The sequence below is a fragment of the Dreissena polymorpha genome, chromosome 6 (genome assembly GCF_020536995.1).
Source record: "Dreissena polymorpha isolate Duluth1 chromosome 6, UMN_Dpol_1.0, whole genome shotgun sequence".
Classification (NCBI taxonomy): domain Eukaryota; kingdom Metazoa; phylum Mollusca; class Bivalvia; order Myida; family Dreissenidae; genus Dreissena; species Dreissena polymorpha.
The window spans coordinates 68,596,635-68,616,875 of record NC_068360.1 but is presented as its reverse complement, the minus strand read 5'-3'; positions in this window follow the sequence as shown (position 1 = coordinate 68,616,875).

The following is a 20,241-nucleotide window of genomic DNA, read 5'->3' as shown; positions in this document are numbered from 1 at the left end:
TCACATATTTACTGGTGAAATAGGGCTCAACATGCTATTATGCAGTCTTATGAATAATGTGAACTATAATGTAATTATGTTTTCGGGTTGACCGTCAAAGTACAATGCCCGTATTCACCAACCAAATCTCTGCTACAAAGTATACATTCTTTTGATTGCAACACTATACATTTACAAATGAATATTGGACAGCTGTATTAATAACTATCGATAGTATTTACATAATTAAATATGTACGAATAAAATTAAACACAAAAAAACATTCTTCGGAGTTTGAATATATACAGACTAACAATATGCTGGTGTCATTTATAAACTTATGGAAAATAATAGTGTAGAAACTTCATGTTAGACTTCTGTACGAATCGATTGGTGAATATGGGCCATTGTAATAAGAGATGTGAATTCTTATAATAGATTCAATTATTATGGATTAACATTGCATCTTGTGACATTATTTAAATATGACTTAACTGAATGTGTGTTAAATGAATTTAATTAAAAGCTAATTCTTTGCTTCCCAGAATGTGTCTGAGAATCGTATGGTATATATTTACCGAAACAAGAGAAATGCATGATTTCTATGCATCCGACAGGTTGGTTTCTTTAAAATATACCAGGGTCCGGTTTAATGAAAGCGACCATGGTCGGGCGACTATGAATATACCAGCGAATAATCGTCGTGCGACTATAACCGGGTTTAATAGAGAGCGAAGATCGTCAGTCGACCGCGCATTGTTCGACATACTGTCGAGCGACCGCAGTCCACCCCTCACACCACGACTGCTCGTCGCTTGACGCTTTGTCGGCACCCAAAACCCGTGCCAGGCGACTCCCAGACAATCTGCGATGGTACCAATATCGTCTTGGCACCTGTAGGACAATCTCAGACAGTCTGTGGCGGTTTCAGAAGGTCTCCCAGACAAGCTGAGCACCTGCCGGAGACTCCAAGACAGTCTGTGACGGTGCCAAGACCGTCCGGACACCTGCAGGAGACTCCCAGACGGTGTAAGACAGTCTCCCAAACCGTAGGGGCACCTGTAGGAGACTCTCAGACAGTCTGCGACGGTGCAAAGACTGTCTGGGCACCTGCAGGAGATTCCCAAACTGTTTTCGACGGAGTGAGAGACTGTCGGGCACTGTTAGAGACTGTTTGGGAGTCTCCTGAAGTTGCCCAGACAGTTTTGGCACGTCGTAGAATGTATGGGAGTCTCTTGCATATGCCCTGTCGGTCTGGAAAACTGTCTGGCACATTCGCAGACAGTCTGGAAATCTCCTGTATGTGTTCTTACGGTCTTGACACCGTCGCAAACTCTCTGGAAGTCTCCTGCAGGTGCCCCTCCGGTCTGAGAGACTGTCTGGCAACGTTGCAGAATGTCTTGGGGTCTGCTGAAGGTTCCCCGCCGGTCTGAGAGACTGTCTGGCACCGTCAAAGACTGTATGAAAGTCTCCTGCAAGTGCCGAGACGGTATTGGCACCGTAGTAGACCATTTTTAAGTATCCTGCTGGTGTCAAGACGGTCTTCGCACCGTCACAGACTGTCTGGGATTCTCCCGAAGGTGCCCTGACGGTCTCGGAGACTATTAGCACTGCCTGTGAATCTCATGCGGCTGCTCAGACGGTCCTGGCACCGTCGAAGACTATCTAGGAGTCTCCTGCGGGTGCCTCGCCGGTCTGGTAGATTTTCTGGCAGCGTCGCAGACTGTCTGTGAGTCTCCTGCAGGTGCATAGATGACATTGGCACCGTCACAGACTGTCTGGGAGTCTCCTACTGGTTCACTGACAATCTTGGCGCTGTCGCACAGTGTCTCGGAGTCTCCTGCATCTGCCCCGCCGATTAAAAAGACAACGTCGCAGACTGTCTGGGAGTTTTCTCCAGGTGTCCAGACGGTCATGATATCGTTGCAGAATGTCTGGGAGTCTCCTGCAGGTGTCCAGACGGTTTTGGCACAGTCGCAGATAGTCTAGGAGTCTCCTGTAGGTGCATCGCCGGTCTTGAAGACTTTCAGGCACCGTCGTAGACTGTGTCGGGGTCTCCTGCAGAAGCCCAAATGGTCTTGGCACCGTCGAAGACTGTCTAGGAGTCTCTTGCAGGTGCCTTTCCGGTCTGGAAGACTGTCTTGGCACCGTCGCAGACTGACTGAGAGTTTCCTGCATGTGCCCTGCCTGTCTGAAAGACTGTCTGGCACCGTCGCAGACTGTATGGACTTCTAGTGCATGTACCCAGTCTTGGCACCGTCGCAGTCTAGTGGCCAGTCTTGTGCATTCCTTTTTATGTCACGTAGCTTTTTTATATGGGTCTGCTGTCCTCAACACCACACAACGCGCGTTTTGGCTGACACAGTCTCCTGCCACTTTTTCCGCTAATTGACCTCGGTCACCAATGGCCCGTGCTTTTCCTCCTGCAGGTTCTTGGTCTCGATAACAAGCTATAAAAGGATGTTTATCTCTTTTTTGGACCACAAGTGACACTGACTCAAAATGTTGCTGTCTTCGCCTTCCATTTTTCGCTTGTGATTTCGACGTCGGATTTTGATGGCGGAAGTGGTAATTTTCCTAAAAATATCAACTACCACGACCGCAGTCGACTGACCACACCGTCGTGCGAGAACAGTCGCGGCAACTTGCTCTTTGAACGCGGCGAGTTGTCAGTTGGCGGCCGACGAGCGTCGGTCGACCACACAATCAATTGACTACAGTCAGGTTTTATCGTTTTTCATTAAACCGGACCCAGGATTCTGTCTCACTGCCTCATTACTCAGTCGCATTACGTTGAAATACCACACTAAGCATACTCGTATTATCTCAATACCAGTATACTTACTATGGTATGCCTCAATAACTCCTATAAATATGAGATCGATTTACGTCGGTAGATTACATCTAATTATTTGGACTATGGCTCGATCGATTATAATTTCGTAAAGTACGGAAACTGGATCCGGTTTAATATAAAACTAAAAAACCCGACTGTAGTCGGTTGACTGTGTGGTCGATCGACGCTCGTTGGCCGCCAACTGACCACTTGCCGCGTTCAAGGAGCAAGTTGCCGCGACTGTGGTCGCACGACGGTGTGGTCAGTCGACTGCGGTCGTGGTAGTCGCTATTTTCAACATCCGACGGCGAAAATACACGTGAACAATGGAAGACGAAGAAAGCAACGATTCAATTCAGTGCCATTCGTGGTCCAAAAAAGAAATAGATATCCTTTTAGAGCTTGTTATCGAGAACAAGAAACTTCTCGAAGGAAAGCACGGGCCATTAGTGACCGAGGCAAACAAGCGGAAAAGTGGCTGGTGATTTTTGCAGCCATAAACGGGTTTGGGGTGGCGTTGAGGACAGCAGACACATGTAAAAACAAGAGATGTGTTGTCAAAAACACAATGCCCCCTACTGCGCCCATTTGAAGCCATATATTTGACGGATGGCATTGACCTTGACCTTTCACCACTCAAAATGTGCAGCTCTATGAAATACACATGCATGCCAAATATCAAGTTGCTATCTTCAATATTGCAAAAGTTATGGGTAATGTTAAAGTTTTCAGACGGACGGACTGGCTGACGGACTGACGGACATTTAAGCTGCTATATGTCAACCTACCAGGGGCATAAAAAGATACGGGATATAAAGAGGAATGCACTAGACTGACCACTCGTCGCGTTCAATGTACCAGCAGGAGACTCCCAGACAGTCCGAGACGGTGCAAAGACCGCATTGACACCTGCATGAGACTCCCAGACATTCTGCGACGATGCAAGACAGTATCCAAGACATGCAAAGCACTTGAAGGAGACTCCCAGACAGTCTGCGACGATGCCAAAACCGTCTGGGTACCTGCAGGAAACTCCCAGACAGTCTGCGACGGTGCCAGACAGTCTCCGAGACCGGCGGGCACCTACAGGAGACTCCCAAACAGTTTGCGAAGGTGCCAAGACCGTCTGGACACCTGAAGAAGACTCCCAGACAGTCTATGACGGTGCAAGACAGTCTCCCAGACCTGCGGAGCACCAACAGGAAACTCCCAGACAGTCTGCGATGGTGCCATGACCGTCTGGGCACCAGCAGGAGACTCCCAGACAGTCTGCGACGGTGCCAAAACCGTCTGAGCCTTGCAGGAGGCTCCGAGACAGTGTGCGACGGTTCCAAGACCATCTGGGCACATGCAGGAGACCCCCAGACAGTATGTGACGTTGCCAGGCAGTCTCTTAGACCGGAGGGGCACCTGCAGGAGACTCCCAGACAGTCTGAGACGGTGTCAAGGCCGTAAGAACACATGCAGGGATTCCCAGATTGTCTGCAATGGTGCCAGACAGTCTCCCAGACGGCGGGGCACATGCAAGAGCCTCCCAAACATTCTGCGACGTGCCAAGACCGTCTGGGCAACTTCAGGAGACTCACAGACAGTCTGTAACAGTGCCAGAGAGTCTCTCACTCCGTCGAAGACTGTTTGGGAATCTCCTGCAGGTGCCCAGACGTTCTTGGCAACGTCGGAGACTGTCTGGGAGTCTCCTACAGTTGCCCGCCGGTCTGAGAGATTGTTTGGCACCGTCGCATACAGTCTGGGAGTCTCCTACAGGTGCCCAGACGGTAATGGCACCATCGCAGACTGTCTGGGAGTCTATTGCAAGTGCACAGACGTACTTGGCAACATCGCAGACTGTCTCGGAGTATCCTGCAGGTGCCCAGACGTTCTTGGCACCGTCGCAGACTGTCTTGGAGTCCCTGCAGGTGCCCACTGGTCTGGGAGACTGTCTGAGAGTCTCTGGCTGGTGCACAGACAGTCTTGGCATCGTCGCAGACTGTCTAGAAGTCTCCTTTAGGTGCCCCGACGGTCTGGCAGATTGCATTTTTTGGAGTCTTTTGTAGGTGCACAGACGGTCTTGTCACCGTCGTGGACTGTCTGTGAGTGTCTTGCAGGTGCGCCGCCGGTCTTGGAGATTGGCTTCGTCGCACACTGTCCGGGAGTCTCCTGCGGGTGCTTCGCCGATCCTTAAGACTCTCTGGCACCGTCGCAGACTGTCTGGGTGTCTTCTGCAGGTGCCCAGATAGTCTTGGCACCGTTGCAGACTGTCTTGGAGTCTCCTGCAGGTGCCCAGCTGGTCTGGGAGACCTTCTGAAACCGTCGCAGACTGTCTGGGATTGTCCTACAGATGCCCAGACGATCTTGGTACCGTCACAGATTGTCTGGGAGTCTCATGGCACGGGTTTTGTGTGCCGACATAGCGTCAAGCGACGAGCAGTCGTGGTGTGAGGGGTGGACTGCGGTCGCTCGACAATATGTCGAACAACGTGCGGTCGACTGACGATCGTCTCTCTCCAATAAACCCGGTTACGTTGCACGACGATTATTCGCTGGTACAACCATAGTCGCCCGACCATGGTCGCTCTCATTAATCCGGACCCTGATTTATGTGTACCGACAGTTAAATATACAAGGAGTAATGCCTCAGTCACAAATAATCCGGTTGCCGGCCGATGTGTCCGATCTTCAGGCAACGGGAGGACTGAACACGTCGGAGCCGTCCGCGTCCGATGAGTGCCACAGTGTAATACATCAGTCACAAATAGAGACCGATGACCGTCCGATAAGCGGAGGACGTATTTTCCCCTCATCCGGCTGGCAGCCGGCCGATGATCGAACGGTCACCGGGTCATTTTGTAACATCGTGCGGCGTCCGGATTAATTTTAAATCTCACTTAAAATTTGACCCGACATCGGGCTCGGGAAGGAATCGAGTTGAGATCGAAAAAAGATCAGACGATCAACGCATGGTTAGCGCCCGACATCGGATTCGTTGTATGTGTTTCATGGCGAGCTCCGACCGGTTTCCGTCAAGCTTCGTTCGGAGGCCCTCCGATAATCAGACGGTCGCCGGTCAATGTATATGTCCCTTGGAAATACCTTGTGATTTTTGCCGATCGAGTATATCCCTTGGAAATACCTTGATTTTTGCCGATACACGTACATTGAACCCGATGTCGGGCGATCGCCGGGCGATAACCGGGCGTTGATCGACCGATCTTGTTTTTATCTCAACTCGATTGCTTCCCGGGCCAACTTCGGGAAGTTTTTTAGTGAGAGTTGAAATTAATCCGGACGCCGCCCGATGCTACAAAAATGACCCGGTGTTCGTGCGATAATAGGCCGGGCGCAAGCCGGATGAGCGTACGTAAAAAACCTTCGTCCGCTGATCGGACGGTGATTGGTCTCTTTTTGTGACTGAGGTATAAGGTCATTGCCAGGTTTATTTTGGAGAGTTATGCTTTGTTAAAACATAGGTTCTTGATTCATTGAAACATCGGATATTCACAAGATGAAGTACGAGGATTGATTGTTCTGCATGTGTGTATGTGATGGAACGAATGCAATTGAAAGTCGATAATAACAAATGGGTGAGATAAACAATACTTTACATATCGTTGTAAACGGCACAACATCTGTATATGGATGCGTGCGCACACTTCTACATATACAAACATTAGATAGTCTGCCGAAAAATGAATTTATTTCATAATTTCTTGCATTTTAGTTATGTTTTAATGTGACAAAGTTAACATTGTATAAACTTTAAACAATATAAACACGTGTATATATGCAAAAAAATATGTGTGTACTTACGTTGTCATGTAGTTTTATACTTCAACTTTCGAAAGCATATGAGAGCATTTAGTTGTAGATAACAACTTTGGTTTATTCACCAAGCTGTTGAAAAAGGACTAAAACATTGATATATACATGATATACATATTAAGTCTGTGAACATATTTTCGACCAACCAATATTCAGTGTATGGGTATTTTCAATTGTTTAGTGGTGGCGTCTCATGCAAATGTTGGCGAAAATGGGAAAAGAACTACAGCTTTTCCACCATGCAACGTAAATAAGCACTAAGGTTCATGGAGAAGCGATACACGCGGACATAATTCTTACTTACTTGTACACACTGCAAACCTCGCCTGATGGGTCAAATATCCTGTACTGGTACACACTGCAAACATAGCCTAATTGGTGAGAGATCCTGTACTGGTACACACTGCAAGCCTCGCCTGATTGGTCAGAGATCCTGTACTGGTACACACTGCAAGCCTCGCCTGATTGGTCAGAGATCCTGTACTGGTACACACTGTAAGCATAGCATGATGGGTCAGAAATCCTGTACTGGTGCACACTGCAAGCTTCGCCTAATGTGTAAGAAATCATGTACTGGTACTCACTGCAAGCTTCGCCTGATGTGTACGAAATCATGTACTGGTACTCACTGCAAGCCTCGCCTGATGTGTAAGAAATCATGCACTTGTACGTACTGCAAGCATCGCCTGATTGGTCAGAGATCCTGTATTGGTACACACTGCACACATCGCCTGATTGGTCAGAGATCCTGTACTGGTACTCACTGCAAGCCTACCTGATGTGTAAGAAATCATGCACTAGTACATACTGCAAGCATCGCCTGATTGGTCAGAGATCCTGTATAGGTACACACTGCACACATCGCCTGATTGGTCAGAGATCCTGTACTGGTACACACTGCAAACATCGCCTGATTGGTCAGAGATCCTGTACTGGTACACACTGCAAGCCACGCCTGATGGGTCAGAGATCCTGTACTGGTACAAACTGCAAGCCTCGCCTGATGTGTAAGAAATCATGTTCTGGTACTCACTGCAAGCTTCGCCTGATGTGTAAGAAATCATGTACTGGTACTCACTGCAAGCCTCGCCTGATGTGTAAGAAAGCATGCACTAGTACGTACTGCAAGCATCGCCTGATGGGTCAGATATCCTGTTCTGGTACAAACTGCATGCCTCGCCAGATGTGTAAGAAATCATGTTTTGGTACTCACTGCAAGCTTCGCTTGATGTGTAAGAAATCATGTACTGGTACTCACTGCAAGCCTCGCCTGATGTGTAAGAAATCATGCACTAGTACGTACTGCAAGCATCGCCTGATTGGTCAGAGATCCTGTACTGGTACATACTGCAAGCCTTGCCTGATTGATCAGAGATACTGTACTGGTACACACTGCAAGCATCGCCTGATGGGAAAGAAATCCCGCACTAGAACATACTGCAAGCATCACCTGATTGATCAGAGATCCTGTTCTAGTACACACTGCAAGCCTCGCCTGAGGGGTCAGAGATCCTGTACTGGTACACACTGTAAGCATAGCATAATGGGTCAGAGAACATGTACCTGTACGCACTGAAAGGCTCGCCTGATGAGTCAGAGATCATGTATTGGTACACACTGCAAGCCTCGCCTGATGGGTAAGCGATCCTGTACTGGCACACATTGCAAGCCTCGCCTGATGGGTCAGAGATCATGTACTGGTAAACACTGCAAGCCTCGCCTGATGGGTTAGAGATCCTGTACTGGTACGCACTGCAAGCCTCGCCTGATGGGTCAGAGATCCTGAACTGGTACACACTGCAAGCCTCGCCTGATAGGTCAGAGATCCTGTACTGGCACAAATTGCAAGCCTCGCCTGATGGGTCAGAGATCATGTACTGGTACACACTGCAAGCCTCGCCTGATGGTTTAGAGATCCTGTACTTGTACACACTGCAAGCCTCGCCTGATGGGTTAGAGATCCTGTACTGGTACACACTGCAAGCCTCGCCTGATGGGTAAGCGATCCTGTACTGGCACACATTGCACGCCTCGCCTGATGGGTCAGAGATCATGTACGTGTACACACTGCACGCCTCGCTTGATGGGTTAGAGATCCTGTACCGGTACACTCTGCAAGCCTCGCCTGATGGGTCAGAGATCCTGGTAACGTCCACATACTGGTAAACACTGCAAGCCTCGCCTGATGGGTAAGAGATCCTGGTAACTTTAACATACTGGTACACACTGCAAGACTCGCCCGATGTGTCAGAGATCCTTGTAACGTCCACATACTGGTCAACACTGAAAGCCTCGCCTGATGGGTAAGAGACCCTTTACGTATACACACTGCAAACCTCGCCTGATGGGTAAGTGACCCTTTACTGGTACACACTGCAAGCCTCGCCTGATGGGCCAGAGATCCTGTACTGGTAAACACTGCAAGCCTTGCCTGATGGGTCAGAGATCCTGTACTGGTAAACACTGCAAACATCGCCTGATGGGTCAGAGATACTGTACTAGTTAACACTGCAAGCCTCGCATGATGGGTCAGAGATCCTGTACTGGTAAACACTGCAAACATCACCTGATGGGTCAGAGATCATGTACTGGTAAACAACTGCAAACATCGCCTGATTGGTCAGAGATCCTGTACTGGTAAACACTGCAAGCTTCGCCTGATGTGTAAGAAATCATGTACTGGTACTCACTGCAAGCCTCGCCTGATGTGTAAGAAATCATGTACTGGTACTCACTGCAAGCCTCGCCTGATGTGTAAGAAATCATGTACTGGTACTCACTGCAAGCTTCGCCTGATGTGTAAGAAATCATGTACTGGTACTCACTGCAAGCCTCGCCTGATGTGTAAGAAATCATGCACTAGTTAATACTGCAAGCATCGCCTGATTGGTCAGAGATCCTTTATTGGTACACACTGCACACATCGCCTGATTGGTCAGAGATCCTGTACAAGTACACACTGCAAGCCACGCCTGATTGGTCAGAGATCCTGTACTGGTACAAACTGCAAGCCTCGCCTGATGTGTAAGAAATCATGTTCTGGTACTCACTGGAAGCTTCGCATGATGTGTAAGAAATCATGTACTGGTACTCACTGCAAGCCTCGCCTGATGTGTAAGAAATCATGCACTAGTACGTACTGCAAGCATCGCCTGATTGGTCAGAGATCCTGTACTGGTACACACTGCAAGCCTTGCCTGATTGGTCAGAGATCCTGTACTGGTACACACTGCAAGCATCGCCTGATGGGAAAGAAATCCCGCACTAGAACATACTGCAAGCATCCCCTGATTGGTCAGAGATCCTGTTCTAGTACACACTGCAAGCCTCGCGTGATGGGTCAGAGATCCTGTACTGGTACACACTGTAAGCATAGCATAATGGGTCAGAGAACATGTACCTGTACACACTGAAAGGCTCGCCTGATGGGTCAGAGATCATGTATTGGTACACACTGCAAGCCTCGCCTGATGGGTCAGCGATCCTGCACTGTCACACATTGCAAGCCTCGCATGATGGGTCAGAGATCATGTACTGGTACACACTGCAAGCCTCGCCTGATGGATTAGAGATCCTGTACTGGTACGCACTGCAAGCATTGTCTGATGGGTCAGAGATCATGTATTGGTACACACTGCAAGCCTCGCCTGATGGGTCAGCGATCCTGCACTGGCACACATTGCAAGCCTCGCCTGATGGGTCAGAGATCATGTACTGGTACACACTGCAAGCCTCGCCTGATAGGTCAGAGATCCTGTACTGGTACACATTGAAAGCCTCGCCTGATGGGGTCAGAGATCCTGTACTGGTACACATTGAAAGGCTCGCCTGATGGGGTCAGAGATCCTGAAGTGGTACACACTGCAAGCCTCGCCTGATGGGTCAGAGATCATGTACTGGAACACATTGAAAGCCTCGCCTGATGGGATAGAGATCATGTACTGGTACACACTGCAAGCATTGTCTGATAGGTCAGAGATCCTGTTTCAGTACACACTCCAAGCCTCGCCTGATGGGTCAGAGATTATGTACTGATACACACTGCAAGCCTCGCCTGATTGGTCAGAGTGCCTGTACTGGTACACAATGCAAGCCTCGACTGATAGGTCAGAGATCCTGTACTGGTACACACTGCAAGTATCGCCTGATGGGTAAGAGATCCTGGTAACGTCCACATACTGGTACACATTACAAGCCTCGACTGATTGGTCAGAGATCCTGTACTGGTACATACTGCAAGCCTCGCCTGATTGGTCAGAGATCCTGTACTGGTACACACTGTAAGCATCGCCAGATGGGTAAGAAATCCTGCACCAGAACATACTGTAAGCATCTCCTGATTGGTCAGAGATCCTGTACTGGTACACACTGCAAACCTCGCCTGATGGGTACGAAAAAGTACACACTTCAAGCATCGCCTTTTAGGTCAGAGATCCTGTTCTAGTACACACTACAAGCCTCGCCTGATGGGTCAGAGATCCTGTACTGGTACACACTGTAAGCATAGCTTGATGGGTCAGAGATCCTGTACTGGTAAACACTGCAAGCATCACCTGATGCGTCATAGATCCTGTACCTATACACACTGCAAGCCTCGCCTGAGGGGTCAGAAATCCTGTACTGGTACACACTGCAAGCCTCGCCTGATGGGTCAGAGATCCTGTACTGGTACACACTGCAAGCCTCGCTTGATGGGTCAGAGATCCTGCACTAGTACACACTGCAAGCCTCGCCTGATGGGTCAGAGATCCCGTACTGGTACACACTGCAAGCCTCGCCTGATGGGTTAGAGATCCTTTACTGGTACACCTTGCAAGCCTCGCCTGATGGGTCAGAGATCCTGTACTTGTACACACTGCAAGCCTCGACTAATGGGCCAGAGATCCTGTACTGGTACACACTTTGCAAGTATCGCCTGATGGGTCAGAGATCCTGTACTTGTACACACTGTAAGTCTCGCCTGATTGGTAAGAGATCCTGTACTGGTGCACACTGCAAGCCTCGCCTGATGGGTCAGAGATCCTGTACTTGTACATACTGTAAGTCTTGCCTGATTGGTCAGAGATCCTGTACTTGTACACACTGCAAGCCTCGCCTGATGGGTCAGAGATCCTATACTGGTACACACTGCAAGTATCGCCTGATGGGTCAGAGATCCTGTACTTGTACACACTGTAAGTCTCGCCTGTTGGGTCAGAGATCCTGTACTTATACACACTGTAAGTCTCGCTTGATGGGTCAGAGATCCTGTACTGGTACACACTTCAAGCCTCGCCTGATGGGTCAGAGATCATGTACTGATACACACTGCAAGTCTCGCCTGATTGGTCAGAGAACCTGTACTGGTACACACTGTAAGCATCGCCTGATGGGTAAGAAATCCTGCACTAGAACATACTGTAAGCATCACCTGATTGGTAAGGGATTCTGTTCTAGTACACATTGCAAGCTTCGCCTGATGGGTACAACATCTTGCACCAGTACACACTGCAAGCATCGCCTGATAGGTCAGAGATCCTGTTCTAGTACACACTACAAGCCGCGCCTGATGGGTCAGAGATCCTGTACTGGTACACACTGTAAGGCTCGCTTGATGGGTCCGAGATTCTGTACTGGTACACACTTCAAGCCTCGCCTGATGGGTCAGAGATTCTGTACTGGTACACACTGCAAGCCTCGCTTGATGGGTCAGAGATCCTGTACTGATACACACTGCAAGCCTCGCCCTATGGGTCAGAGATCCTTTACTGGTACACACTGCAAGCCTAGCTTGATGGGTCAGAGATCCTGTACTGGTACACACTGCACGGCTCGCTTGATGGGTCAGAGATCCTGTACTTGTAAACACTGCAAGCCTCGACTGATGGGCCAAAGATCCTGTACTGGTAAACACTGCAAGCCTCGCCTGATGGGTCAGAGATCCTGTACTGGTACACACTGCACGCCTCGCTTGATGGGTAAGAGATCCTGTACTGCTACACACTGCAAGCCTCGCCTGATGGGTCAGAGATCCTGTGCTGGTACACACTGCACGCCTCGCCTGATGTGTAAGAGATCCTGTACTGGTACACACTGCAAGCCTCGCCTGATGGGTCAGAGATCCTGAACTTGTACACACATCAAGCCTCGCCTGATGGGTCAGAGATCCTGTACTGGTACACACTGCAAGGCTCGTTTGATGGGTCAGATATCCTGTACTTGTAAACACTGCAAGCCTCGACTGATGGGTCAGAGATCCTGTACTGGTACACACTGCAAGGCTCGCTCTATGGGTCAGAGATCCTGTACTTGTACACACTGTAAGCCTCGCCTGATGGGTCAGAGATCCTGTACTGGTACACACTGCAAGCCTCGCCTAATGGGTCAGAGATCCTGTACTGGTACACACTGCACGCCTCGCTTGATGGGTTAGATATCCTGTACCGGTACACACTGCAAGCCTCGCCTGATGGGTCAGAGATCCTGGTAATGTCCACATACTGGTACACACTGCAAGCCTCGCCCGATGGGTCAGAGATCCTGTACTTGTACACACTGCAAGGCTCGCTTGATGGGTCAGAGATCCTAGTAACGTCCACATAGCCCTACTGTTACACATTGCAATCCTCGCATGATGTGTCAGAGATCCTGGTAACATGCACATACTGGTACACAATTCAAGTCTCGCCTGATGGGTCAGAGATCCTGCACTGGTAAACACTGCAAGCCTCGCCTGGTGGATAAAAGATCCTGTACTGGTACACATTGCAAGCCTTGCCTGATGGGTCAGAGATCCTGCACTGGTACACACCGCGATTTTCTGAAATGTACCAACTTTATTTTGCTTTCAGGTGACATTTATTTCGACTATTAGAAAGTACGCATGATAGGGTCAAGCGACTTCAATAATATATTGTTGTATCTTAAAATACAGGTACAGTTTCTGTGTAAATTTTTCGCTTTTTTTTTAGAAAATACAATAATCAACGCGCGTTAAGCGTAGAAAAGCTGTTGGCAAGAAATAAAACTCAGAAATAAGACCAAATGAAGGTTAGAATTAACTTAGATTAATCACGTATTTCAGCAAGCATAAGCGAATGATTTCAATTGACTTCATAAAGTTCCTTTTTCCAGCTGATGTTTTTTTTTAATAAATTATAAATGTTGAGAAACAACGACTTTTTAATTCGATGTGAAATCGTTGTTTTTATTGTTTTGTTTGTTACCGCAAAAATACCGTTGTATGTGATCGCTTAATCGACGTAACTCATGTGAACCGTACTGTGTAACCAATGCTGAAATTTATACATATATGCATACCGGCATATTTGTTCCGTGTTATACCATCACCTCTCTGAAATAACTTTTGTAATTCAATTATTATAAGCATGTTTTAAAAGTTGTGTAACATATTTAAATATTTAAACTTTAGAATAAATGCACACACTCAGAATAAATGTGACAGGGAATGTAACGAGAGCGCCGACGGCGTAGAACGTCTATTGGTAAAATACCGGTAAGTTTCTGCTAAAGTAAATGTTTAAGTAACAGTCGACTGAATGAAAATCTAAAAGGCTATCAAAAAGAAAAGCCTTTTTAGAACAAGTACACATAAATGAATCAAGAAGTGTAGAAATATTGCAAACCATCATATATCAATCGGAAAATTAGAAATATTATCAATGAAGATCGGTATTTTGCGAGAAAGTTAATGTCCGGAAGTGAATGTTATTTCTGATTGGCTAGACGTTTATTTATGTTAGTGTTTTAATTAACCTTAGCATTACATCAGTACTACTTACGAGACTGAACGACCTTTTCATTCGGAAGGTAAGATCAAAGTTACATCTTTGTTTTTCTTGTTTTGTTACTACTGATTATACTGTTACGATCGATTTAATTTCCTTTAATCAGAAAGGTACAATTCGTTGTTGTTGTTTTGTTGTTGTTATATTAAGGCAAAATATTACATGCGCGCTATATTTTTGAGCACACGTTCTGCAGTTTTAAATCCTAATTCAAATTATAAAATTAATTTTAAATAAAATGAAAAATAATTAGCAAATGAATAACAAAATACAATCATTTGACCCCCTATCTTGCCGCCCAAAATCGCAAGATAAAAATGTTTTCCGTCACACAGTTTAACGATATTACAGCCCTCGACAGTCTTCTGCAAGAAACAAGACAATTATTTATCTGTTAAAACTATTTAATGTAACGTACCCCATTAATAAATACATTGAAAAAGTATGTTATCTCAAAATCAAATACAATGAGATTCACGTTGGTAAAAAAAACATAACTAAGTATGCAAAAAATCGCAAACACATGTTAGGAATATATTTATTGGAATGATGTCATATATGAAACAAGCGGAACTACGATAATTAAAAAAATAACTCGTTCCCATCCACGTTTTAAGGAAAAAGTTATTTTATCCCACTTTTACAGCGAAATCGGTTGATTAAAGCCCCGTTTATTAAATTTCATCTATAATCAACGGCAAGGCTATAATCAATGGCACGAAATGACGTCATCAACTGCCGAACCGGGACTACTTTTTCCCACGAACCTCGTCACCTGTATTTGCCAAGTGCATCAATAATAAAAACAATCTCAAATGTTTGTCAATCTTAATGACATTAAAACAAATACAAGTAGAAAAAACGCGTTTGTTGTAATTTATTGTCACTAAACTTCTAGTATTAGGTAAATTTAACATTATGTTGCAAATAGGTTCTGTTGTTGTTGCTCTCCTTTGACGGAGTCAGTTCGAGTTGCTCCCCTTTGACCGTAGAAAACAATCGTCTGGACCAAGAAATCCTGTGTTAATTTACAAGCTGTACTCGGATATGCGTCCATCTGATTTTTCTTCAAGTTAGCACCCTTTCTACCTGGCAATACGTACAAATGACACTGCATCCCAGTGGTTCTTGCGTCAACAATTGTGTGTCAACAAGCTAGGTCAGATGCTGAAGGCCATGGCAAAAGACGCCGGCTTTCTCAAGCAGAAGAGAATAACGAACCACTCAGTTCGCAAATTCCTGGTCCAAAAACTTCGAAATGCAAACATTCCACTCACTGAAACCATGGCCATAACAGGGCACAAAAATGTCCAGTCCATAACTAATTATTCCAACATATCTGTTGAACAGCAGCAAAAGTTGGGTACCCGCAAAAGTGTTCAAGCATTCTTGCTCAGTCCAGTAAATGTAACAATCCAACAGATTCCTCTTGTTCACCTTCATACACCGAAACTATGGCCGAAATGCAGCCTAGACAACCACTGTCTACCGTCGAACAAGTTGATCTTGATGTTCGCCCCACCCAGTCACTTCACCAGCAAATGTCTTTCTCTAGTTCGAACAACTTTGCCTCACAATTCTTTGTTAATGTATAAAATGAGCTTAACTCCAAGTAATCTTTGTTATTTCGTCACGATATTATCACATATTATAACAAAGAAGCAAATATTGTGCACCTCGTGATCGACTTGATAGTTTGATATCGAAAGTGAATTGTGTGTGGTGTTAGGCTACGTTGTAAACAAATGTAGTTCCGTGTATATAACAACTTAATGTCATATTGATATTATTAAACTTTAAGATTTGCAATTCAATATGATTAAAATTGTAATTATTAACACTCGACTCTTTGTTACAGAACGATATACTGATTTAAAAAAAAAGATTATTTGATAAGCTGTTATATTTTGGAACGCGGAGTAATACACTGACCTTGGTTACATTGCAGTCATTATCAAAGTACGACAAACACTCATTAAAACTAATTTTGTTTAAATAAAAAAAGTTTACTGAATAAAAAGTGGGATAAATAGAATAATAGGTTAGTATTGATTATAGATCAGGTTTATCATGCTCGGCGCGAAAACGAAAAAGCACTCGCCAAGGCTCGTGCTTTTTGTTTTCTAAGCCTCGCATGATAAACCTGATCTATAATCAACACTAACCTATTATTCTCTATATAAACTGGCATTTTTTCAAATGTCATTAGATATGCTTGCTTTCTAATCTTCAATGTTTTTTCAATAGACTTTGCTAATTTTTGTAGTAAGAAATAGTAAGAAAAAATATGAAAAATGTACGATGACGGAGTTCTTACTTGTGTTGTTCCGATCGTGGAGCGGATGCGCTACCACTGTGCCACGCTGCCGGTCTACTTCTATGGCGAAACATAACACTTATAACAGAGGTCTGCTTCTACCGGAGGAGTCCGGTGATAGCCGATGTATCACTATTGATTTTCTAGTGAAAATCAAGCATACACAGGTAGTTGAACATTTCTCAATATTTAAATTCACTAAAAATGGGATAGCAAAATTTATCAAAATACATAACTTTCACTAAAAAATCAAATCCCATAATAACAAATCTAGTTACTAATATACAGACGTTTCATTTCTGTGACTGAAATACTACAAACATTTTTACTACATCACTTTTTGTGAGGAATTTGCTTGTTGGTTTTAAATAATTGGTATCATTAATAAGATTAATATAAAACAATATGAGGGACATATCTAGTATGTGTCTGAAAAAGTAAAGTTCTACTAAAAGGTCCAGTATGATATCAACAAATGGGATTATTCGTGGATTTGTAGAAGCACATTGTCGGTTAATGTGCACAACACATTCCCTCAATGCGAGCTGTCCAACCTAAGAAGTATTATTTTATACCTATTTGAATTTTCTTGATATTCCCCGGCCGATGCTATCATGAAACAATATTATATCAATAACTGTGCAATAATGAAGACATGAATGATAGTTTCGTGTGATATACATTCACCCCAATGCTGTCTTTATACCTATGAACATTGAAGTTGACATCTCTCATAGTTTAACAGATGCTTCGGACACACAATAATCCTAATATTTACCAAAGAGCAACTTTAAAAATACCATAGCAACTGCCATGACTCATCTTAACCTTGGTTATTTTCGTTATAATTATATTCTTAACAAAATGTACAGCTACGTGTTACCACAGGACAAACACACTTACACGAGATATGGAAAAAGGACTTGTCGATCTTAAGAGCAGCATTACTTTAAATGAGGTCTATCGACTTGTGGTGATTACTGTTTATTAACTCTTGTAGAAATATGCTAGGATATTAAAGATACCCATCAAAATTCTCAAAGAATGGACGATAAAGTAATGGTTCTTACAGTGCGGTTTACATATATATCACCTATCTCATATTTTCGTTTCAAGTTGTATACCTCTTATAGTATTTCAGATATGTCCTGTTTAAACTGAACTTAAATACAATGTTGGCAATCATGATTCCTATTATTGTTTTCAATATATCAACTAGGCAGAATTTATTTAAAACACGAGTTCAAAAGATAAAAAACGGCGAAATAGTTCACAATTAGGCCTATCACAAATAAAATATTGTTTTTAAATCGTCTTTGCAGAAAATTATGCAAATTTTACGTGTTTAAGTCAGTATGCATCTTCTGTAGATCATTAGTGAAAATATTATAATCATCATAATACGTGAATACCATGTCTTGTTGTGTTACTCATTATTACTCTGATATACAAAACAAATTTTTTTTTACCCCAAAATTATTTTTAAGTTGAGGGAATAAGAAAACCAACGAGTTCAGATGATAACGAACTTGTCTGTGGTTGTTAAATGAATGTTGTGCATGTTTATCATGTGTAATTTGAATTAATCATTAAAGTAAGAATCGTTGTTTGATCCTTATAAAAAGTATTGCGTTTGTCACGGCCATGTTTACATCATAATACTCATGCACTAACCCCATTTTCCTGTAATCTAAACGTCTTGTACTGTACACCGAGTCATACTTACACTAATACAATGACGTCTCGTTGTATGTATACAATGGACTCGTACAAAGTAGACACACAACCAATGCGCAAAGAGGAAATTGATTAAAAACTGGACCAAACATTTCAAGAGTGGATTTTTGTCGGAGCTAAAAATAAAAAAAATCTACCCTATACGCGTTTCTGATTTTCAACTCTCAGTTTGCTTTGGACTCCACCAACATCATAAAAACCGTTGCTTAACGAATGATGCAGATTATAATGAACGATACAGCCTGTATAATCTCTATTTTGCTCACATTTGACATAGGTACTTGGAATTTAAACTAGGAACGCGATATTTAGTCGTGACAACCCATTTCTACATGATGAACAGTTGTGGTAATTTATTTTAAAATTGTATAATGAAAAGTGCAGACATAGTCCGGACAATCTTACGTATTGTCTAATTTGAATTTTGACTCTTAGTGTGCCCTTGACATAGGTCTTACACTTGACCTGCCGTCGTTATATGCCTAACATTCGAGAAAAGTAACAGTGGCGTGATCATCCTGAAGTTGCAGTCCGGAAAAGCACGCAGGACTACTGCCAGTACGCACGCACGCAAACACACTCAACCAATGTGACAGCGAACTTCCCGAAAGCGGACTATACACAAACGGGCAAAGGACGAATTACTTCTAACAGTTTTCTAACGAAAGAAAGGATGTTATGTATTGATAAAATATCTGATAATATTGAGTTTCAAATGTTGTCACATTATGTGTACTTTGCACTCGTAAATCAATTTTACTTTAGGTATAGTGATAAAATCAGAAACATTCAAATCACGTACACCAGGGTAATGACGAACCCATATACACCGGGGTAATAACGAACCCATGTACACCGGGGTAATGACGAACCCATATACATCGGGATAATGACGAACCCATGTACATCGGGGTAATGACGAACCCATATACACCGGGGTAGTGACGAACCCACGTTCTCCGTTGTAATGACGAACCCATGTACACCGCGGTAATGACGAACCTATATACACCGGGGTAATGACGAACCCATGTACATCAGGATAATGACGAACCCATGTACATCGGGATAATGACGAACCCATATACACCGGGGTAATGACGAACCAATGTACACCGGGATAATGATTTACCCATGTACACCGGGTAATGACGAACCCATGTACATCGGAGTAATGACGAACCCATGTACATCGGGGGTAATAACGAACCCATTTACATCGGGGTAATGACGAACCCATATACATCGGGGTAATGACAAACCCATGTACACCGAGGTTATGACGAACCCACGTGCACCGGGGTAATGACGAACCCACGTACATCGGCGTAATGACAAACCCATGTACGTCGGGGTAATGACGAACCTATATACACCGGGGTAACGTTATATCGAGAGAGGAAAAAAGTATTACATGTATGTTGCTGCACGATTTTCTCAAATGAATTGCTCATTCGTGCGCAAATTAATAACATGCAGAAATTCCGAAAACTTTTCGCAATAAAAAGGTAAAAATGAAAAATAGTTGACTTCTTTTCTTAGTCGTCATTGTAGCGGCTTTCGTTTAAAAGAACAAATCAGGCGCTTTAATAGTACTGCTTTCGTCCAACCAGATCACGACGTTCGTGCGACCAGTCCTGTGTTGCTTTACGTGGACTTGTTTGCGGCTTCTAAAACATAATGGCGTCAACAAGAAGATAATAAACAGCGACAAATCTAATTTGACCGCAGCCTTTTACGATAGCGACTTTCCGTTTTTGTAACAT